Genomic DNA, 24,374 nt, shown 5'->3' with positions numbered 1-24,374 from the left:
GGTCACTCCCTGGACTGAGAGAGACTGTGGAGCCCACCTGTCTCCTTTAGGGCTAAAGATGTTACCTGCCTGCCTGAGCAAATAATTCTTCAGAAAAGAGACCCTCAAGGACACCAAACCCTAGCATGGCATTAACACTTGAGTTCCTATATGACATCAGATGGATCCTCTTCAGCTCAGATAATCATTCTCAAGGAACAGCTTTTATCAGCCCGAATCCAGGGAGCACACTCCCTGCCTGTAGCAGGTCTGGCTCTGACTCTGATTGCTAAACTCTGAACTCCTTCCTTTTTCTGCCCTCCTAAATCTAGCAGCCATGAGAGACATGTGCATTTTACAGTTTCTACATTAAAAATTACTAGAAAGAGGAAGCAGGAGGGAAGTGGGGGGAAGTGGGGGGTAAATAGGGAATCGGGCAATTCTGATGGCAAGGATTCATGTCCAGATAGTTTCTGTCAAATTTTTGCATAATTAAAATTCTATAAAAACCTAGAAAGAGCAAACAAACAATCACTACCATTTCAACAGAAAGCATCTCAACTACTAGTTTTTTGCCCAAAACATAAGGACCTTATTGAAAAACTTAGAGGTTAATAAGTATATTTTAAATCCTCAATTTGTAGAATAGTCCAATGATAATTTCATTCTGACTTATAAATGTAAGCAATGTTTAAATGTGGCTTTTATAAAAGTTGGAGATGACTATAAGTGAATTAGTTATAGAATGTGTTGATTTAAATTTAAACCTTCTTCAGGCATTTTGGTCAAGCATTTACTGTTCAGCCAGTTTGATCTTTGCGTCAAGGCAACAGAAATGAATCCACAGGGCTTAATACCATTATTGAAAAGATTAGAACAAAAGTAAAGAATTTTCTGTCCTAACTAAAGCCAGAAAGAGTAGCCTCTGAGATGTCTTACAATAACAATTTTCTTGCAACTAACTTTAAGGATGGAACACAAATTGAAGGTGTTCCTTATAGTACCTCATGTATGCTGCGTATGTGAAAAGTTAAGGAAAACAAAACCGAACACAAGGGGCCATGCCGGCAGCACACCCCAGCCCCTAATAAGCGTGATCGTGAGCACACAATGCACGGATAGGAGAGCTTGTTGGCTGATCACGACGTTGGGATTATTTTTACTGTTTTTTTTTCTTTTAATGTTTTCAGTTTCCTTCAAAGCCACGTATTTTTTGGACTTTAAATTTTTTTTTCATATTTTAACTTTTGTGTGTGGGGGGGTGTTCCCATGATACCTTTCCAATGTGGAGGTCAGAGGACAAGTCGGGGGAATTAGTTTTCTCCTACCATGTGGATCCTGAGGCTCAAACTCAGATAGATCATCAGGCTTCTCAACTGCCTTTACCTACTGACCCATCTCATCAGCCCACACATTTCTTTTGCAATCAGAAAAATTAATTGCCAAATCAAGAAAATAAAGTTGATGTACGAATGAATACATTTACAGTAAATAATTTTTATTTTATATAAACGAGTGTTTGCCTGCCTGTGTGTATGTTCACCATATGTATGCCTGGTGCCTATGGAGTCCAGAGGAGGGATACAATAGCCCTTGGAGCTGGAGTTACAAGCACTGGAAGGTGCCTGACATGGGTGCTAGGAACCAAACCCAGTCCCCTACAAGAGCAGCAAGTGCTCTTAACCACTGAGTTTTCTCTCCAGCCCATGAATAAGTTTAAAGAGGTGCCAGCATCAAACACTTTCTCACCACCAAGAAAATGTTTGAGCAAACAATTTAAAGGAAGACAGCTTCATTTTGGCTCATGGCTTCGGAGGTCCCCATCCATGGGCCCTGTGTCCCGCTTGCTTCTGACTCATACGCAGTGAGGAGAGAAGCCTGGGGAGCCTGTGATGGAGCAGAGGGGTTCCCCTCATGCTGAACAGGGTGTGGAGAGAGACGGGAAAGGACCAGGGACAAGTCTCACCTGCCAATGGCACACCCTCCTGACCTGCTTTCTGCAGCCAGGTCCCCTCCTAACAGCCCACATGGTCTGACATCATCAGTGGTTGATCTTTGGTGAGGTCAGCATCATCATGATCATCATGGTGGGGTTACAAGCTGGGGATAAGCCTTCCACACAGGAGCCCCAGGGACAGCACTTCATAATGATCGCATGAGAAAATAGCTGGGCGAGTGTTTTTATGTTCAAGGATATTGTTAGGAAAATACAATCAGTATAAAACACAATAATTACATAAAATATGTTTCATGAAATTTACACCACCATCATCGTTAAGAAAAAAACCTCCTCAAAGAAAAATGGGAACCTACCCACGAACACATTTTTGTTGTTTAATTCAAAATGGTTTTTCACCAGTAGTCAGTTGTAAGAAGTATAATTTCCAGGGCTTTGAGGGCACTGATATTTTAAAGTAAAATTGCACGTCCCTTTCAAATCGCTTCCAACGGTATCTACATAGAACAGAATGAGTCTGCTGAACTCCGTAACCACTTCCCACTGATAGACGAGGCTTGTCTTTCAAAGGGGGAAGTTTTCATTATTATTCCTTCCCCTGAGGCAAATATTTCCATTTCCTTTCCCCACATAAGTTTATCATAATGCTCTGTGACAGCAAATCAAAATATTATAAATGCTGTTAGCAGTCTTTTACCTCTGATTATCGGCTTGAATGCTGACAATGTTTTGTTTTGTCGTTTGATCTCACTGATCCTTGGTTGGCCTAGAACTCACTATGAAGACCAGGCTGGCCTTGAACTTCTAGACATTCATAGTCATTTCTGCCTCGAAGCGCTACGGTTAAAAATGTGCACCTTCATTCTCGCTCTTGACTCTTTTTATTTCTGGATTGATGTCTTATCATATGTAATGAACAAAAAAAAGCAAACAATAAAATTCTAATAACAAAAGATAAAATATACAGTTATTGGAAATATCTATTTAATGTAGGACATGTTTCATATCATAGATGAACACCATTCAGCATTAGTGAGGAATGTCTGAATACCGCCACTTTCACAGCAATTCCAATCCTGTGGGGTTTTATAAATGCAGATTCTAAGAACAGTTGTGCATTTAAATAAGTAGATAATCAAGAAGAAGAAGAGTTATTATGCACTGCTACTGAATTGTTTGAACATATTCTGAATTCTGTGCCAGAAAGTGTGGTGGTCTATCATTGAAATTATATTAATGAGCTCTAAAATGATAATTAAATTATGTCTTCCTTCAATTTTGTTGGAAATAAAATATGGAAACTGCCTGATTTGTGAAGACATCTGTTACCCAATCAGCAGATTTATTCAATTTCCTATGCTTGGAAAGTACACAAAATATGTTTTATAAAGACAGAAGAATTTATTATTAATTATATTGCTACTCTTTTACTAAAAGTTAACTTCATTTAACGTATAAAAATGGCTGTAGGGAATACACTTTTAATAATGTTAACATCCTTGATGACATATAATTTTATAATGGAGCATACATGTTTTAAACATGTGCAAGATACATTCACAGAAACACGGGCTCCAGCAAGTGATGGATAGATAAATATGTATAGTATTTCTACAGCGCCACATGGGGTAAAAATAAAATATGTGCACATTTACATAGGAAACAGTTTTCAGTAGCGAAGAGAAGGAAACACATAACGTACATGCGGATGAACATTGGAAATACATGAATAAGAGAAATGTGGGTGCTGCGAACTGAACCCTGGTCCTCTGTATGAGCAGCCAGTTCTCTTAACTGCTGAGCATCTCTCCAGCCCCCAAATAACCTTTATTTTTAAATTTGTTGCTGTTATGGTGTGAATAAGCAATGCCCTTCACAGGCTCCTGCTTGAACACTTGGTCCCAGTGGATGGCACTGAACACGGAGGTTATGGAACTTCAAGAGCAGTGTGACCCAGCCCTGAGTGGGGTGGAATGGGGTCTTGCAGAGGACCCTGGAGGTAACGCCTACTTTTCTTTCCACCTATGCGCTTTGTTTACTGATCTGGCCGGAAGGGAGGAGCCTCTGCAAAGCATTCCAGCCACCAGGCTGTCCTCGCCCACCCCTCCTCCCCAAGATGGACCAGTGATGAAACCCAGAGTCAACACAGATCTATTCTCCATTAGTTTCTGCCAGAGAATCAAGGAAAATAACTACTATATTTAATAGATTAATCTTTCACAACCATCTCAGTTTTTCCAATGTATATTTTTATCGAATTTTTGTGTATTTTACACAATACATCTTAATCATATTTATACTCCCTCCCCTATCTACACCCCCATGGCCCCCCACACACTGGATTTCATGCATTTTGTCATATACGGTAAGGCCAATTGAGTAAAGTTTGTGTTCTCAATGTGCGTTCATCCACTGGAGCCTGGTCATCCGTGTAGGTCACCCCCTTAAATAAGACCAGCTCTCCCTCGCCCAGCAGTGAGAGCTGCCAGTAGCTCTTTGGCTAACGTTGGGACTTCTTGCCCATTTCCCCAATGATATGCTGTTTTTTTGCATGGTTTGAGTTCCCATGGGTCTTGTGCACGCTGTCATCATTGCTGTAAGTTGACACATGCAAGTTTCCAGGTGCCTGAAAAATTCTGTTTTCTTGTGGTCATCCACCACCATTGGCTCTTACAGTCTTTCTGTACCCTCTTCCAGAACAGTCCCTGAGCCCTGGGTAGGTGAGGTTTAACACAGGAGTTGTATCCAACCATGGTTTGAGTTCCCATGGGTCTTGTGCACGCTGTCATCATTGCTGTAAGTTGACACATGCAAGTTTCCAGGTGCCTGAAAAATTCTGTTTTCTTGTGGTCATCCACCACCATTGGCTCTTACAGTCTTTCTGTACCCTCTTCCAGAACAGTCCCTGAGCCCTGGGTAGGTGAGGTTTAACACAGGAGTTGCATCCAGGGACATGCACTTTGCAGTCTCCTAGTCTCTACGTTTTGGCCAGTTGTGGCCTTCTGTGTGCATCACTCTCTGTTGCATGAGGACGTTTCACTCGTGAGAGTTGAGAGACGTATTAGTGTTCTCTCTAACCCCTGTTCTGCTATGTTCCATGAGCCTTAGGCATAGAGGTTCCATTATAAATGTGCCACTTAGGACTGGGTATCTCACAGACACTTGTTCCCTGTGTTTGATCCATTGTGGAGCTCTCTAATAGTCTCCATTTACTACAAGAAGAAGCTTCGTTGGTAAGTGGTGACTTTTATACTTGTCTGTAAATATAAGGATCCATGTTGAGCATATAGTAAGAAATTACATTTGTCTAGGGATGTGACAGGCGTAGGTTTTTCTCTAAGATCTATGACCTCTCCAGCCATGTGTGTTTGGCTATGTTTACAGTACCACACGAGTTCCTCCTCTTGAGCAGGCCTTCAGTCCAATTAGATAGCTGTTGATTACCCCCAAGATAGAAGTGCCAGTATGGTACTGATAAAGTTTGCTGTGCTGGCCATTATTGTGGTTATTAGGCTTTAGAGCTGGAGTGGAACCATTGACTGATTTTCTCCCTTAGTGGTTTGCATACTCTCCTTTAAAACTGTGAGAGCTAGTTTCCAGGGGAGGTAACTTCCAGGTCATTTCCAGCTCCACTCCTGCAAGTCCTGTGTCCAAAATATGTCCTGTCTTTAGCAATGGGGTCTTGCCTTCAAGTTCTGGGATATAATCAAGGGCTGTGGCAATAGCCTGTGTAATTTGGAGAGTCTCTTGGACTACCAACAACCGGAAGGGAGGTCTCTCCCGTCCTGCACCATGTTTCCTGGTATACACATGCGCTCACGTACAGATATTGTATATGTTTTTCAGTACGCTTTGGAGCATTAGTGGAGCTGAAGATAATGTGATCTCATTAATTAATACGTCAGTTTGCCAAAGTACACACGGGCTACTCTGAAATTTGCTAATTGTCCGGACTGCAGCAGCCTTGGCTCTGTGAATTTTGGAAATTTTTGTTTGGATTTTTTTGTTTCATAGTGCTGGGGGGCGTTGAACTAAGGGCCTCCTGTGTACCGCATAAGTACTCAGTCTAGCACTGAGCTACAGCCCCAGCCCTGCACTCAGTATTTAGGCAAATTTGTATTTGTATATCGGTACTGGCACTCCTATTTGTATTTGTTGTCTGCTGTTACAAATTTTGTTTTTCGTTTTTTCTGATCTGTGTTACTTTCAGTAACAAGTTTTATGGCATCCAGTTGGTACCAGCTGAGTCTGTGTGAGGCTCCAATTTGGAAGTTTGCTGAGGTAGTTACAGAGGAGGTTAGCTCCGAAGACAGGGGTTTCCTCTGAGGACTCCTCACTGCCCTACGTGTTATGCCTACTGGGGTCTCATGTGTCCACCACCTTCTTTTCCAGTCCTAAGAGAGTTTTGGAGCAGGTCAGCAAAGAGTCCTGGAGATTTCTTTACAAGAATCTCTCACCTCAAATCTTTCACAGCAACTGGATTCTGCCTCCTCCTAGTCACACACCTCCCCCTCTGCAGCAGCAGTGGCCGTCAGCTGACTGCCCGTCCCATCTGACTCCCAGTGCCACCAAATCTTCTCTAAGGTTACTCTTTAAATAGTAATTATTGGGGCTGGAGAGATGGCTCAGCAGTTAAGAGCACTGACTGCTCTTTCAGAGAACCCAGTTTCAATTCCCAGCATCCACATGGTGGCTACGAACCATCCTTAACTCCAGTTCCAGGGGAATCCAAAGCCCTCCACTTACCTACATGCAGGCAATACACACATACACATAAAACAAAAATAATAAAAATTTTAAAAATTAAATAAAATATTAAAAAATATAAATAAATAAATAGTATTACTATTTTATCTCTCTCTCTCTCTCTCTCTCTCTCTCTCTCTCTCTCTGTGTGTCTAACTGCATCACACTATGTCTGTGGAAGTCAGAGGGCAACCTCAGGTTTCAGTCCCCCACTTCCATCTTGTTTTAAGACAGAGTCTCTTGTTCAACACCACAGAAGCCAGGGTAGCTGGTCCATTCTGAGATATGCTCCTGTTTCCCATCTTCTAGTAGAGGCACTGGGTTATAGACCTGCACTATCATGTCCAGCTTTATGTGGGTCCTGAGATTTGATCTCAGATCCACATACCCACATAGTTGACACTTTTTCCACTGAACCATCACCCCAGCCTAGTAATTACTTCTAAGTTGATGTTACTGTTTTGTTTGCATTTATTAGCATCTTATTGTTTTGATGGATTCTCCTGACAGTCATATTATCTGCTTTAGGAGGGAAAAATCTAAACACGAAGCACCAGAGTACTCTGTATTGAGCTCATGAAATAATAACAATTTGTCATTTATCTAATTTACATTTTACAGACATTCCTGACAAATTATTTAATAGTTATGTATTATTGGATAGTGAATGTGGTCTAGAAAATCACAATGTGTTTTTGTTTCTTCCACCTAATATGTAGAAAAGAAGATTGTAATCCCCCAAACTGGCTCTCCAATTTCAACAAGTTTAGATTCAAATAACGAAGGATATATGTCCTGGCTTCTCATCGAGAGCCACAGGCGCTAAAGGTCGGCTGTGCAGTATTTCATCAGCAGCATGAGTCCGGTACAGACAGCCCCGTGCAGCACCTGATTGTTAGGTCACAGTAATCATTTCATGTAAAAGCATTTGTCATAATACTGAGAAACACTAGGAAATGTAGTTGATAAAAAAAGAACTAATGTAGCCCATAAAAATAAGCCTTGTCACCGAGCTTTCAGAGAACGCATGCAAATAAAAATCATTGTGATGTAATATTAAACAAACCAAGAAGAGCATAAAATCACAGGGTGACAATGAGCTGAATCCTATTTGAAAATGTTAAACACATCAACATAAATGTACTGACTCTCAGAGGAGAAATTCACATCATGTTCCCATATGTATATTTTTCCTCACACGACAACCTATATTTTGATGATAAAAATGAAAAAAATTTATAGTTTATCTGATCCTCCAATGCATCCAATTTTCAAAATAAGGAAACAATTCTTCAGTTCCTTTGGAAGATTTATTTTACGATTTATTTATGGGTATATGAATGTGTACCTGTATATGTGAGTATAGGTGCCCATAGAGGCCAGAGAGGGCCTCAGAGCCCCCCATTCTGGAGTTATAGGGAGCTGAGAACTGAACTCAGGTCCTGTGGAAGAACAGCAAATGTACTTAATAGCTGAGCCATCTATCCAGCCCCTATTTTTATCCAATTACTAAAGAAAATATGACCCAATACATTTCTGGGAAATCCCAGAATCCACCAATTAGTCTGACATTTACTATGCACAGAAACTTGTTCTCCCAGAGAAGGCTCGGTATTTAGGAGCACTTGCTGCTGTTCCAGAGGACCAGAGTTCAGTTCCCAGCATGCATACCTGACAGCTCACAACTCCCTGTAAGTCCAGCCCTAGGGAATCTGACACCCTCTTCTGGACTCTGCAGGCACCTGTACACACAAGCACACACATTACTGAAAATAAAATAGATCACTACAAAAAGAAATTTGCTCTATGTGTTACATTAGTCACTCATTTCCAGTACTAGTCGCCCTGTAATGTTGTTACAGTGGGGATGAAGTCCAGCGCCTGCTGCGACCTCTGGTACAATATAAACGTGGCAGGATAACAAGGCTGTCTTAGGCATGTGTGTATTTGCTTCCTCCTTACTGTTTTGACTCCCCCTGACAGCCTGAGAATGGCCTTTGTAGTTGGCCTTGTCTGTCTCATACAGATGAACAGACAGTTGTCTGGAGACATTAAGTCCTGCACTTAAAACCACCAAGCTCTGTGTCTAGAAGGTCCCTTGGCTCTGAGCCCAGGGTTCCTTTCATATCATACTGTCCATGTCTGGCCTGTAAGCAGGTCTGCCTTCAGATTTATTTTTTTATATCCTCACTACTATATATTGACCTAGAATTAAAATGCCATCCGTTGCCCTTATGGATTGTTTTAAAGTATCTGATGCCTCCCAGGCAGCTAATGAGCAGCTTGGGAATTGCTGAGGCCTAGCTGTCATGCTACTCTGCAAGAAGTTCCAGTCAGTTCTGGGTTCTACTAACACAGGTCAACTCTAATTCAAGTGGATTGAAAAGACATGAGCATTTGGGAAGGATGAAATTAGACTCAGGGACCAACTGGAAACTACTCTAGGCTTCGAAATCCAGAGCCCAGCTGTGGTATTGCCTCAGCAGCTGGCTTGGAGCCCTGTGTACCTCCGTGGGACACGACTGGATTGCCGTCACGGTTGGTCTTCACTCTCCATCACTGTCCCCATGAGTCCTCAGTGTCGTCACTGGGTCCCAGTTGGAGGGAGCCCTTGGCTGTCTGTCCTTTGTTCTTTATTTAGTGTCCAAATCCACAGTGAGAGGGACTCTGTCTGTACTGGCTTCTCTAATACAATGAGACATTGACTACTAGAAAAATAAAAAAGGCAATCACTGGAAACCAAGTTTATTATTATTATTATTATTATTAATTTATGTGTATGAGTGTACTGCCTGCATCTATGTATGTGTATCTGTGTTGTGCCATGCCCACAGTCAGAAGACGGTGTCAGATCCCCTGGAACTAGAGTTATGGATGGTTGTTAGCGAACATGTTGGCTCTTAACTGCTGAGCCAACTCTCTGGCCATGGAAACCAAAATTTTTTTTTAAAACTAAGTGCATAGTACACAGGCCTAATTAGTAAACTTCCCTATGAGTAAAATCTTCTTTGTAGTAGTTAAACTGGAGTTTAACATTCAAGACTGTAAAGAGGGATTATAAATTCTAGATACATGGAAATGCATGAGAAACTCCATTCTAAACTGAAAGGTCTGGAGTGATGGCATGGGCATAAGGACCTAAATTTGCGCCCAAACACCCATGTAAAAAGTCAGTAATCCTGACGTGTGTTTGTAATCCCAGTGCTGGGAAGGCAGGGACAGGTTGATCCCAGGGCTCCCGGGCCAGCCAGCCTGGCCTCCCTGGCGAGTTCATGACCAGGGGGAGACCCTGTCTCAAAAAAGAAAGGGGTCATTACCTGAGGAATGACACCTAAGCTTGACCTCGGGCCTCTATGTGTATACACACACGTGCATGGCACACACACAAGCACACACATACACACACATTAACTGAATAAATAAACTGAAGATAACCCTGGAGAGATTAGCAGAGATCTGTTATTGGTCTCAGGTGTTCATCTTAGGACACGAGCTCAGCAGACCCGGGACCCCTCCACATGCGGTTCTTTCTTTAAGCGGTGCTAATTGTGCTCTTGAACTCCAGTTTAGCTCTGGAAACTGCTATAAAAATGCCATTCTCCTAATTCACACAACTGTCACTTTGCAGATGAATACCAGGGTCATTACCAAATTAACAATACCAGGACTTTTCTAAACAAAGTAAAACCAACCAACGCACCACATAACCCCTTGGAGGAGAGGAAGCGGAAGGGAAAAGGTTACAGTGCTGTAAAACCATAACTCGACTGTGGCGCAGATTTATGATCACATAAAAATTTTAAACAGGTCGGAGCTCAGGCTCCTGGCCATGACAATCCGAGGACATTTACAATTTTATTTTAAAAAATAAAAGGCTCATCTTGAGCTACCGTGGCAGCAAAGACGCCCCGAAACCTCAATAAAACTCTATTTTTCAACTTTTACATGGTTGCCACAAGAGTGAAAAGAATATATAGAGCATATAATTCGGGCACGAAGCTGCGTGTCTGAGCTGTAAATATCCTGAATACGTGTTAAAGGCCACGGGTGGAACTGCCAGATCCTGAGGTGGATTTGGAGGCCCGCTGCGCACCATGGGTAATCGTCTGTATTTCCCTAAAACTGATGGTTGTATTTCCCATCTCAGCAAAACGCTACCTGGTCATGTTTCTTGGCCAAAAAGAGAAGGAAGAAGTCTCAAATGGTGTCCTCCTTTCTCTAAAGTTGACTTTCTGGCAAAGATAGGCCCGGATGCTGGGCACAGCACCATTCCCTCCGACACAAGCCCCTGGGTGTGTCTTCCTAAAACCAAACTAATTTGGATGCAGTTGATTTGAAGTTATTTATGCTCCTGTCAAGACTCAAGGCTTTGAGCCAAAATCTTGGCAACTCACCTTGGAGGGGGAGAAACAGACAAATTTTAGGTTTGGAAAAGCCAAAATTTCCAACACTGTCAATACAACCAGGCACTCTATTAAGATGAACTTAATTGCATGCCCCAGTCAGCAGTGGAGAAAGACTGTAAACCAAGTGCCTTGTACCACAAGCTCAATCTGGATATCCAAGTAGAAAAGGCTTTGCCCAAGGAGTCAGAATGACTATTATTAATCTTCTAATGAAACAAAAATAGAGTGAAGAAAGAGCAATGGACATAAAATCTGTTCTAGATTTAAATCTTTGTTTACTAATGTTGATGATATGACTTTATATCAATTTAATCCATCCAAAACACTGATACAAAGATGATCTGCTCCATGCCTCCTTTCTTAAGACATTCTGAGATGATTCACTAGGCGCACTGGATGTCTGTTCCTGGTGTACAGCTTCCTTCCACATCCCAGGAGCTGAGTGGGAGGCAGAATTGAAGATTCATTTGCTTTGGGCTTTGATAGAATTTTCATAGCTTTGAGTATTCTATGACAAAAATTCAGCTAGGAAGAAACAAGCCAATTCAAAACAAAAAAACAAGCAAAAGAAGAAAGTTTATTTGCACTGTAACAGTTTGAACGTGTCCCTCAGGGTCCACATGCTGTAGAACAGGCAGCAAAGCAGTGTGGAGACAGTACTTGGGGGAAGTCCCAGAGAATGGATGGCTCTCGGAAGTGGCCTTGCTATGGAGTACAGAGTCCTTGTTAGCTTATGGTGCCTCAGCGTGCCATCCTCTCTATTACAATGCAGTAAGGAATTCTTTACAGATGTTGAGCAAAAGTGTTCTGTGCTCTTGAACTTCCAAACTTTCAGAAACATGAGCTAAATAGACCTTTATGTAAGTTACCCAGCTTCAAGTCTTTTGTAGTAGCAATGGAAAATTAACTAAGGCATGGATGCTTAAGGAAAACATATCAGTGATAGGGAAGTAATATTGTAGGAGTAAAGCTGGGGTGTGGAAGAATAGATGCTATTATATAAGCTAAGGATGGTGGCAGAGACCTTCCTGTCCTGTGTTAATGAGAGTAAACCCATTTACAGGTTGGAAATAATAGCCATTATAGAGTTTCCCATTGACAGACACAGTGTCTATAATTTGTACTCTATGTCAACAGCCTGAGCATCCTGTGCTAAATTTAAGAAGAAAAATACTACAGCCTATATGTGAGGTTCAGGACAGAGTATCATTTCCTCCATTCACAAAACTTCCATTAGTACAAGCTTCTCCAGTTCCACAGTGTTGTGAGGAAACCCAGGGGTCAGCAAATCCATGCACTGTCCAAATATGGCAAGTCACAGAGAAGGACTCAAGCTCAGACTCTGTCTCCTTGCAGACACCACACCTTCCATGATGGAATAGTCTTGTTTCTGAAGGAGTTGAAACACCACCACCATGAGCACCATTGAGGGATGGGCTCGAAGCCTTGGGTTTCAAGAGAGCCCTGAACACTATCTCCAGGAAGTCATAAACTGTGGCCAAGGGAGCATATTTCCAGAAGCCCTTGTGTAGAGTCCCACAAAACAGGGGCTCCGAGTCCCTCGTAGATGAGGAACTGGTCCAGTTTCCCCTCTTTCCATATATAGCTCGCCAACAGTGCTGGGGATTCTAACAGATCTTCCAATAAGCTACATAAAGCTTGACGGAATGATTTCACGTTATGAGTGATTCGTTTCCACAACAGGGGAAGCAGATCCTTCTTCATAATACTCTGCAACTGCTACAGTGAAATAAAGTAAGAAATCAGAGCAAACTCAATATCAGCACAGATGACAGCAGTTCCAACGTGAGTGCCTTAGAAACCTTGACCTTAATTGTCTGCATACCTCATCTGCAGGATAAATAGCTCTTTTCTCTTTCTCTTTCTCTTTCTCTTTCTCTTTCTCTTTCTCTTTCTCTTTCTGATAGAGCTAATCAGAATACCATACAAGGAAAGGGTATGCATCCAGATGGAGAAATTAGGTCATTAAGAAACATGACAAGCGGCCACAGCCTTAAGTAGCTGTTAGCTGATGCTCGAACCCCAGCCCTTATAAGTGCAGGAGTGTGTATAAAATGCTTTTCAAACTTGGAAGCGTGTGTGATGGCATTCAGTGGCGTAGTAGCATCTAGTCATTCCATCACATTACTGTTGACTTCCTCCTGATACAGTTGATGGGAATAACTCATTCGTCAGAAACTAGAAGATCAGTACAACCTTGTGATTAAAAGAAAACAGACTGTGAATCTGTGTTTATGATGAGATGAGAGTGTGGGAACCTTCTGCTTCCATCTCTGCTCCCCCCTTATCACATGATTTTATAGGGACAATATAATGACTTCCCTCTGCACTTGACCCATACGCCTATAGCCCTGACCTACGAGGCCCCTTTACTTCCCGACCTCAGCTCCTTCTTTCCCCAGCTTTTCAGTTTGTTACACATGACGTGTCGTGTGTACAGGTAGACACACGTGTGAAGTTACTATTTTCCTTGCTTGTCCCATTTTTTTATCTATGTAAAAAGCCTTCTACTATGACTAAATACTAGAATCACTCGGGAGCTATAAAAGTATGAATGTGCAATGGGGAGTGGTGGAGCAGGCCTTTAATTTCAGCACTTGGGAGTGAGAGGCAGGCAGATCTCTGTAAGTTCAAGGTTAGCTTGGTCTACATAGTGAGTTCCAGGCCAACTGGGGCTACAGAGATAGCCTGTCTCAAAAAGATCAAAAAAAGTATGAATGTGTGTGCCTCAGAACCAGACATTTTGATCTCAATGAGTTTTTAAAATATTTTATTTATCTTTATTTTATGTGTAAGAGTGTGTTGCCTACATATATGGAAGTGCATCTGTGACCTGCAATGCCCTCAGAGGTCAGAAGAGTGTGTCAGATTCCCTGGAACTGGAGTTAGGGATGGTTGTTAGCTTCTTTGGGGGTGCTGGGATCAGAACCTGGGTCCACTGCAAGAGCAGCCAGTGCTCTTGACCACTGAGCCATCTCTCCAGTCCTGATCTCAATGATTTTTTTTATTGTGGCCTTTGCATCAGTTTGCCCAAAAGTCTTCCACTCGATGTTAACCAGCAGTCAGGGAAGAGAAACACTACAGTAGACTCTCAGATCAGGTATTCACAACTCAGATAATGTCCCCTGAAGACCTTTCTATGGCTGTGCAGACAAGCCCCAGCCTTGCAGCATCCCGGTTAGAGATGATGCCTGTTCAGCCTGCTGCTTCCTATCCCTCCACTATAACACCGTATTTGTGATTTATCCTTTCGATTGCTATTCAATGTGCATGATCAGTGAATGAACATCTGGTAAGGAAGCAGAAGCAGAGGAGGGAATATGTGTGAAGAATTTACCAGTTGTTTTGAGACAGGGTCCTGTTTAGTTCTGGCTGGCCTAGAATTCCTTGTGTAGACCAGGCTGGGCTGGAATTCAGAGATCTGCCTGCCTCTGCCTCCCAAGTGTTGGGATTAAGGGTATGTGCCATCATGCCCACTAATTTACTAATATAGTAAGATACATTTTTTACAGAATATGTATTTATTACAGTGTTTCAGCGCATAAGAAATTGAGTGTGTTTGTGCTCAGACGCACTCATATACAGTCTAAAAATGCCCTGGTGGTACCAGCCCACCTACTCAAATGGGATCAAAACAGATCTAATAATCCAAGACTTTCATTTTTGTTTGGCTATCATCTCTACTTGTCTATATAACATGCGAGGCCCTTGGAATTTTTCAAGAAGCTTTCTGGAGTCTTACACATTGCCTTGAACCATTTCTCGGCTGGTGTTTGGCTACACTGGGTGGTCCCTCTTTGTTCTTAGCCCATGTCTGGTACCCTGGGGCTTATGAGCCCCCCTGGAATAACCCTACTGTGGCCTGCCTCTCGGCACCATTACAATCATAAGGTGCCATCTGTGATACCAATGCAGCCACCTCTAGGGACCAAAGGAGCCCTTGTCCTCTGCAGAGGTGAGACAGTGGCCCCTCTTCCACTGCCTCAGATCCGGGCTTCTGGAAGGTTCAGGGAACTTCTCTATGCCTGAGGTTGTTCAGAATCCCACATGCAAAGCAATTCTTCAGCCTCTGCTGATAGGCTCTCTACCCCAGGTGGGTGTCTCAGGGTTTGGGGTTGCATATAGCTTGCTCTCTCTCTCTCTCTCTCTCTCTCTCTCTCTCTCTCTCTCTCTCCAGAAGAGGCACACAATCCTTGTTAGGTGCTCAGCAGTCCACTGCCTACCTTGTTGCTGCATTATACCTGACTGGATATACACTAACCCTCTTGGAACAACCAATAATGTGTGGCTTTGGGAACAACCAGCAAAGCTGCTGGGTTTGGTGGGGAGCGGTGAGGAATCCCCAGGGAGGTCTTTGTACCACATGCATGTCTTGCTGCTGAGATGAAATCCCTGGCAAAAGGAACTAAGGAAGAAAGGGTTTATTTTATGTCAATTCAGAGTACAGCCCACCGTGGCAGGAAGGCATGATGGCAGGACCGAGGCAGAGGGTCACAGCCACCCACAGGCAGGAAGCACAGTGATGATAGCCCTGTTCAGCTCACTTTCTCCTTTTGATTGAGTCCAGGACTGCAGCCCAGGGAGCAGTGCCATCCACCATTAAAGTAGGTCTTCCTAGGTCAACTAATTCAGATAATACCTCACAGGCATGCCCAGAGGCTTGTCTCCTCAGTGACTCTAGATCCTGTCAAGCTGATAACCATTATTAGTCATCACAGTATTCAGTCTCAGGTTTTAGAGTGAAAAACAGATCTATGAAAGCCCCTAAAAGAACTTTGAAAAACTATGTTTATCCTTGCAAAGTTTTAAGTTGATTATCTCAAATCTTCTGTCATAAATTTAAATACTTGTAAATGATGCAATTTCAAGAACGCTATAAATATTGATAACTTGAAGTGACATTATTACATCATTCTTACACTGATTCCAAATAACTCATATGTCTCAGAAACTGGATAACCAACATTACCAACTGCAAAAGTGCATGAACAAGCTCTTTTTAAGAGAAATTTACATCCATTTTATCTCCTTAAACTCACCTTTTCATTCAACTTACTGAAAAGAATTTTTATCACAAGAATACATATTTCATATTTGAAAGTCTATTATTGATCATTTACCATCTTCAATATAAATGTGTACATTTAAATTTTTTACTACATTTCCTGGAACCATTAAGTTATGTTTAAAAATATTTAGATTTGAATTTTCATTATATTTTTTAGCAGAATGAAACAGCAATAACATAACCATATTATGGATTTTTATAAATTATTAGCATAATGAAAATATTTATTGAAAACATACCCCTTAATAGGACATATGGAGTCTAGATCTGTGTTTGAATATGAATTCCTGCCGGATTAGTCAAAATTCAACACTAATTCTACTCCTGTTTTTGTGTTTACAGATTGGAGTGCTAAATGAAATGGAAGTAGTTATATTAATGACACAATATTCTTTGAACATATTCCAAATTATATATCCTAATGATTTACCATATAAAATTATTTTACTGCTATAGCAACCAACCACTTAATGAGAATTTCCTTCAACTCTGTTGAAATGCAGTAACTAGAAAGAACAGGACTTGTGGGTTGGAAAGTTGGCTCAGTGGTTAAGGTGCCTGCTGTACAACCACTAGGACTCACATAAGAAGCCAAGCATGGTCTTGAATGTGCTTAGAACCGAACACTATGGGCTGAGGAGACAGGAGGATTGTTGGGGTTTGCTGACCAGCCAAGCCAACAAACGTGAGTCTCTCCAGGTTCAGAGAGAGACTCTGCTTCAAAGGGCTAAGGCAGAGGGTGATAGAGGAGGACAGCCAACACCCTCCTCTGGCCTCTTTAAGCATACACAAGTGCATATACCCCCATATGAAGCATATACACATGCATGTACACACCACACACACACACACACACACACACACACACACACACACAAAGAAAAACCATAGGACTTGCAAAGAGTTCATTCTACACTAACCAGGAGATCATTTACTGTCCTAGTACCTACGACAGAATTTCAAATTGCCCAACTAGTAGACACTGAGAGACTTTCAACCCCAGGATCACATGCCATAATAACATTATGACTAAGTGAAAGGTGCTTTCTTTTATAAAGTGGGAACAATAATCATTCATGAGAAAGGAAGTTACATATCTGAGAAATAAGTCGATGGGTAAATTCACTTCAGAGCACAGTGCTGTGGAAGTCTAGGGTCTAGATGCATTTCTGAAAACATTCAGGTGTCCACGCTGGCCTTGGAAGAGGTCCGCACTCACCAGAAGCGGTCCAGTGTAAGTTAAGTACTAATGGTAAATGCACTGTAAAGACTGGGCACTTTGTAGTGCACTTGGGGCTGGAGGGCTGGCTCAGCAGTTAAATGCACTGGCTGCCCTTCCAGAGGACCCAGGTTTGATTCCCAGCACCCACATGGTGGCTAACAACCATCCATAACTCCAGTTCCAGGGGATCTGACACCCTCTTCTGACCTCCATGGGCAATGCACAACAGGAGTGTGCTTACACACATACAGGCAGGACACTCATACATATAAAATATAGTAATAATAATAAATGAAGTAATATCTAAAATATATTTTTTAAAAAGACTGTGCTTCCAGAGAAAATTTCTATTCCTTTGAATTTTATGGTTCAAATATATTATTGGCATTCTAAACTATGAAGGTCCCACAATCTTGGGGCTCAAACCTCATGAATGAACATGTTGACTGTCCCACATAAAAAGTCCCTGTGAGATGGCATGTAGTAAAAGTAGATGGAAGTGTTGGGCTAGTGCAAAGCCAGGAAATGCCGTGCTGTGGTTGGGAAATGCCATGCAATAGTGCAGGTACCCAAGGAAAGAAACAGGGTTTCAGGGCCATAGGCCACAGGCGGGAAGTACGTGTGCGCCCAGAACTCAATGAGTAAGAATTAAAACTTTAACAGGCTGATTAGGCCTGCGTTTTTCTGAACAGGGGTCTGACAGGCTGAATCACACCCAGCAAGCTTGGATAGCTGCAAAGCTGCTCCCTGGGTGGCTAGCCCCCCTGCTGTGGTGCACTTTCCTCCTTGTTCAGAGTTTTTCTCAGGGATTTTCTGGAAATATCCAAGTATGCATCCACAGAGTAAAAGGCAAATGGTTTTCTGTCCTTTGAAGGCCCTGTTACAGGAGACCAGCACTTTCACAGAGTACAGACCCAGCGTCTTCTACACATGTCTCTCACCCCTGTCCAAGCCAGTCCCCACACAGCTGGCACACCAGCTCTGGACAACAGAAACAGAACACAGTCCCTCCCTTCTTTAAGCCTCCCAATGGCCTTCCACACTGTTTAGGATAAGGCTTGATCTGTAGTTGCCCTGAAGGCATGCTATATGGGAACTCACTCTTGCCAACCTACCAGTCAACTGGCAACTTGTGTGAGCTGATTCCTGAAGACAGTTGTGATTACTATTAAATTTATGCAGCCAAACAATTAGATGCACCACATGAAAATGTCAGGAAGAGCAGTCAGCGCTCAGTGCGTCCTACTTTTGAAATCATTTCCCTCTTTGTTCTTGAGGCTATTATTATGTATGTTGTATTTATTTACGTGGTGGCCATTCTAAGGGGTCACGTGTAGCCGCATGTTTCTCTTCACACATGTCTCTCCCATGCCGCATGGTGGCAGTTCTATCCAATCCCATGCAGCATCTCTCCTGACACTACTTCATCTGACAGCCCCATCACCGGGTGCCTATCTTCATCCCAAGGGACCTGGCCGCTGCACAAGCCAGGGCTTTCTTCTCCAAAGAGCTGGCCCCAGAATGTGGACCAGTGCATGCTGGGAAGACATGTTAAACCACGAGTAAAGGGTGAGAAGGGCCACCCAGGCTCATCCTAGGGCAGTGACACTTGATGGCATTTCCAATTCATAGTCACTCTCCCAGATGGTAAATTCAATAATTTTAAGATCATGATATTTGATCATTTGTATTAATTCATGCGAAGTTTTAAATTATGCTCTTTGAACAACCTTTTTCATTGTGTCTCATAAGAGCACAAAACATGTCCTTTAAAAACTTTATTATTCTGCCTCCAGACACTGGAAACTTTCGATTCTTCTGTATTTTAAGTGTGCAACCGTCCTGGAAGCATTACCTATTCATAATAATTCTCTCCTCTCCTCTTCTCTCTCTCTCTCTCTCTCTCTCTCTCTCTCTCTCTCTCTCTCCACTTCCGTCCCCCATAATTTTTCAAATATAGAGTAAATAATTTGAAAAGATTCTGTTTGAATAGTTTGTGACACTTGGCAAATGAGCAACACACAGGTATTTTAAGAGCAATATTCTCTAGGTCCCATTGCTTTAATGTCTATACGACATTTCCTGAACTGCATCGAGGGATCTGAAAATTGAATTCTGTTCTTTTCAGCACTGCCAGAAATAAGGATTTGACAATCATAATCTGTCAGTTTGCTTGACAGAATTGGCAGAGAGCACCCAGTCTCCCTTTCCACGTCAGCATTGACTCAGAATTTCTTTGACAAAAGTTTATGCTTCAAAAGCCCATCAGAAGGATCCTCCATTTTGCAATCATTTACTACACAGACTTTCACCATAACTTTAAGAATTTGAAGGATGGTTCATTTAAGTAAGTTTGATTTAAAAACAAAATTGCTTTTAAATATTCTTTTTAAAAAAAATCCAAGATGCATGTTAAATTCAGCTTCCTCCAAATAGTAAAACAAATTTAAACACTGTTATATGGCTAGGGAAATTTTCTGAATCACAAGACTGTTAATTCACATGCTGACTTCACTATATAAAGGGAAGTGGGGCTGGAGAATGGCACACTGGTCTTCCAGGACGCTCCCCCTCAGTTCCCAGCACCCACGACAGGTGACTTCCAATGCCATAACTCCAACTCCAGGGCACTAATGCCCCTGGCCTCTGTGGCCACCACAGGCACTGTGACCGGGAAGTTCCTCTGATAGGCCATGGTACCACCCATTAAGGGGCGGGGCTAGGGAGATAGAAGCAGGAAAATCAGGAGGCCTCTCTCTTGCCAAAAATGGCTGCTGGGAAGCCACTGGACTTATGTTTGGGTGTGGGCTTTCCAGCGCAGCCCTGAATGGGGTGATCGCCATTTTTGGAATAGAGCTTTGCAGAAAGGTGGGGCAGAGCAGATGCCCCGCCCATCTCGGGGGCTCCTGGGAGCAGGGAAGAGGGAACAAGGAACACACTTGGAAAAGGGGGTGGAGGTACCCCATATTGAGCATGGTAGAGAGAAGGCGGGGCCGGAGACAGATGGCACGTGCATTTTAAATATAGAACAGGAAAAGCCTATAAGAATCCATGTTTTTGTAAGTCACCCCCTCCCAAATGTCATATAAACTATGCAAATTCCAAATAGGATGCCTTATGTTGGTTTGTCAGTCCATCTCAGGACCCGGAGACTCTGAGTGGGGGGCGGGTCTCCCCGCGAAAAGGGAAAATTTAGTGAAACGGGCCTCCGCACACACGAATACATATTTATACACAGACACACACACATACGCATAGTTAAAATATAAGTAGTTCAAAATCCAGAGCTAAGGCTATCTCTCAGCAAGCAGAAGACCTCAAGGCCTAGGGAGTATGTGCCAAGTCAGTAAAAGATGGGAAGTGAACTGCCTGGCAGTGACCTTTTACAGCATCAGACTACGTTCGATGTATCAAGGTGTCTGATTCTCAAAAAACGATAAAGTCCTTGACTTTCCTCGTTATTTTCTGTTCTCAAATAAATCACAAAAGGATCAAGCTTTTTGTGTTTTTATTGCTTTGTTTTGTTTGGGGAGTTTTTTTGGTCTTTTTGAGACAGGGTCTCCCGGTAGCCTCAGCTGGCCTGGAACTCGCTGTATAGACCAGGCTGGCCTCAAACTCTCAGGGGTCTGCCTCTGCCTCCTGAGTGCTGGGATTAAAGGCCTGTGCCACCGTGCTCTGTAAGGATCTAGGTTTAACAAAATCTAAAGATGCACAATTTAGCAGAGATAGATGCTTTTCTTTAAATTATTCAGGTGTAAAAACAAAATTAGGTTCAAGAATATATATTTATTTAGAAACAAAAAAAAATCACAATAATTACAACTTTAAGGACTTAGAAATCCCTTTAACCTCACCAAAGTATCTGTACTGCCCAGTATACCTTTATCATATTTTTGCCTACATTTCTGGCTGCATATGTTGTGATTGGATCTTTAAAGAGAAATAACTTTGTAATATTTTGTAAAGTGAGAAGATAAAGCTCACTCAGTCATTTCTCTAACACAGCTGATCAAATTCCAGTTTTAGTGAGGATAATTGGGGGCATGAAACACATGGATTCACACACCATGTGCTCAACATGACAGATGCAGATTTGTGCTTTGCAAACAAAGGGATCCTGTGCTTCATTCCTAAGCAGACTGAAAAGGCAAGTACATGACACGTTTAGAGTTGCATGGGCTTTGGGGTGCTTAGCTGGAGCTGTCAACCTGACACAGTCTAGAATCCCTGGGAGAAGGGCCTCTGACACGTCCCTTCTTAATTATATTTGTTTATCTTATATTCGTTTATGAGGGAAGACCCCCCCCCAGGCAGCACCACTCCCTGCATTTGGGGTCCTGGCTGTGTAGTGTAGAGAGGGGCGGAGCACACGTACCTTGGTTTAAGGTTCTCTGCTCTTGACTGTGCGGAGCCGTGACTATTGTTGCAGGTTCTTGATGCCTTGACGTCCCTGCAGTGATGTAGTGTAGCCTAGAACCAGGAAATAAACCCGTTCTTCCTTACATTGCCTTGGACAGGGCCTTTCATCACAGCAACAGGAAGAGAAATGGAGAACTGAGATCTCTGTGAAATGTATTCTGCTAGGAAGAAACTATTTGTCTACGAATTGGCAGAAGTCAGTTAACGTCATCAACTATTTGGAGGCGATTTCCCAGTTGGACCTTCGCGTGTGTGGACTCTGTCCCTTCTTTTCCATTTTCATCTGCCCGTTCCAGATGCCAGTACAGTCTTTCCTGGTACAGCGGGCTGACTGCCCCTGCACTCCTACGGCAGGACACAGAGGAGCAGTGTTCATGAAGGTGTCCCTACACCTGAGCTTTTCAACTGCAAGATTGAGTCTTGCTTATCGTCCACTCCCACCGAGGCATCTTACATCTTTTCTGCTCCTCGCCTGCGTCAAGTTGCTCCTTGCCTCCAAGATTTCACTGCCCACTTCCTCCAGGTGTTAGCTCCTGAATTTCCCTTGGATATATATTTTTTTCTTGTCACATGAAATATCAGATCCTGGGGAGGGGAAAATTAGAAAAAGTGTCCTGCTAAAACGTATCTCATGTCCCTTAATGTCAGATTACTCTATTTTGTTTTTGTAATGTTTATTACTGTAGAAAATTATCACATTACTTGGTTCCTTCCAAAAGAATGTTTTATCCACCAGAAAAAGAAATCTGTAGATCTTAAATCACAGCAGTTGGAATCTCTGGCATCTAGATAGGTGCCCACACATCCTGGGAACTCAAGTCTGCTTGGGAAACGTAGGAAAAAGCAGGTAAAAGGCTGGATCTGATGCACGGAGAATTGGGAGCAGGGGCAGGAGAGAGCGGCACACCATCATAAAGGTGTCTGGTATTACCACCTGGAGACACCGGCTCAACACTGTTAGCTTCAGAGCACAGGTACAGACGGTAAGACGGAAGTCACCGTTTACCACCTTGAATCAAGCAAGTGCTCAGTCCTGGAGCTGGAGTGATCAGGCTTCTGAAAGCTTGTGATGAGGCACATGCTCATTACCTAGGGACTGACAGTTCAAGTTGAGACTCTCAGTGGGTTACGGAATCCAGGCATTTCAGCAGAAGTATTTCTTTTGACTGCAGCCATCAACAAACTTGCTAGCAGACGTCATCCTGTTTAGAATATTAAGTCATTTGCTAGCTGTGAATTATCGAAGATATGTAGTTGATAAATTGATTTTCCAGTTTTCCTTCACTATTTTGACCACTCGAGAGTGCTTCCCTTCAGTCAGGCCCTCCACTCTCCTCCCCGTTTGTGGCTTGTGATGGTACTGAGCAACTCTCTCCACTAGAACTAGGTACGTTTCCTACTCCAGGCTTCCCTTTCTCAGAACGCCATAATACTGTAGAATCTTTTCCTAAATGTGTGAAGGAATTTTTAAAGGTATGCATTGATTATTTCTATTCCTTCAACACTAGTGGGTTTTATTATAACAGGAGGCTCACAGAAATATTTTCAGCTCACCTAAGAATGTTAGAATTTCATCATTCCTCCAAAGTGACCCTTTGAGTTAGGTGGTAACCATATCAAAACACCAACATTGCCATCTTTTGATTAAATTGCTACAAAAAAAAATCCTCTCCATCACTGGTCCTCAAATTTTGTTTTGTTTTGTTTTTAGATGTGCTGCCTTTTTAAACAGTGACAACCTGTGACTTTCTCAAACACAGACTAGTGTCCCCCCCACCTCATCGGCCCTAGTCATTGTGTTTTGTTGTTTTTAGATGGGATCAGCTGCCTTTTGATCACTGAAATGTCAGAGAGAAAAAGAAATCATTTTCTCCAAGAGAGAAAAACTTAAATTCCCAAGGGAATCTTTAAAACTTCTGCAGCAGGGACTCTCCACTGAACGTGCATGGGTGACAGTCGTCACTGCCAGGGCCACCAGAAGTCACTCCCTGGGCTCCCTCTAGTTTGTATTTACAAACACACAGACAACAGCTCTTGGTCTTAAAAAGACAAATAAGGCACGCAAAGTATCGACGCAGAAGGGAGCACAGAAAGCACGACCGTGGGTAAATTAGGAAACTCTCTGGGTATTATTTCTCTCATTTCCAAAGTGAACCTCAAATGAAGTGAGTTTTTAAATAGAGCAAGGAAGCTCTTTTACTTACTATGCTACTAAGTAGTCACCATGTTTATCATCTTAACTGTGTCCAATGGAAAAAGCACGTATAAATGAATGTCAAGATATAATCATACCACCAATTAGGTAAGATTCCTTCCCCCACAGGGAGAAGCCAAAGACCCTGAAAGAAGGACGGATCACTCATCTCGGCAAATCCAACGGTTCATTCACCTACAGGGAGAGTTGGGAGTGGTGATGAGGAGGAATGTATCGATTTGTAAAATAAGATACATCTTCAAACCTTCCTAATTGTTTCAGTTATGTACATTTGGAGATTTGTGCGTGATCTTTGTTCTCTCTCTCTCTCTCTCTCTCTCTCTCTCTCTCTCTCTCTCTCT

At 42.5% G+C, this 24,374-nt stretch overlaps 1 long non-coding RNA gene across 2 annotated transcripts in view; it reads right to left on the bottom strand.

Annotated features, from left to right (window-relative positions):
- LOC115068614 overlaps positions 1-24,374 on the bottom strand; it is a 68,778-nt gene that overhangs the window by 38,609 nt on the left and 5,795 nt on the right. For both annotated transcript variants that reach the window (XR_003847946.1, XR_003847947.1), the window contains exon 2: positions 21,775-23,020. This is a non-coding gene — a long non-coding RNA (uncharacterized LOC115068614). The remainder of the gene's footprint in view (positions 1-21,774; positions 23,021-24,374) is intronic.

The sequence above is a fragment of the Nannospalax galili genome, unplaced genomic scaffold (genome assembly GCF_000622305.1).
Source record: "Nannospalax galili isolate Female #2095 unplaced genomic scaffold, S.galili_v1.0 scaffold1289, whole genome shotgun sequence".
Taxonomy (NCBI): Eukaryota; Metazoa; Chordata; class Mammalia; order Rodentia; family Spalacidae; genus Nannospalax; species Nannospalax galili.
The sequence above is the reverse complement of the archived record's forward strand: the minus strand, read 5'-3'. Positions and strand labels throughout refer to the sequence as shown.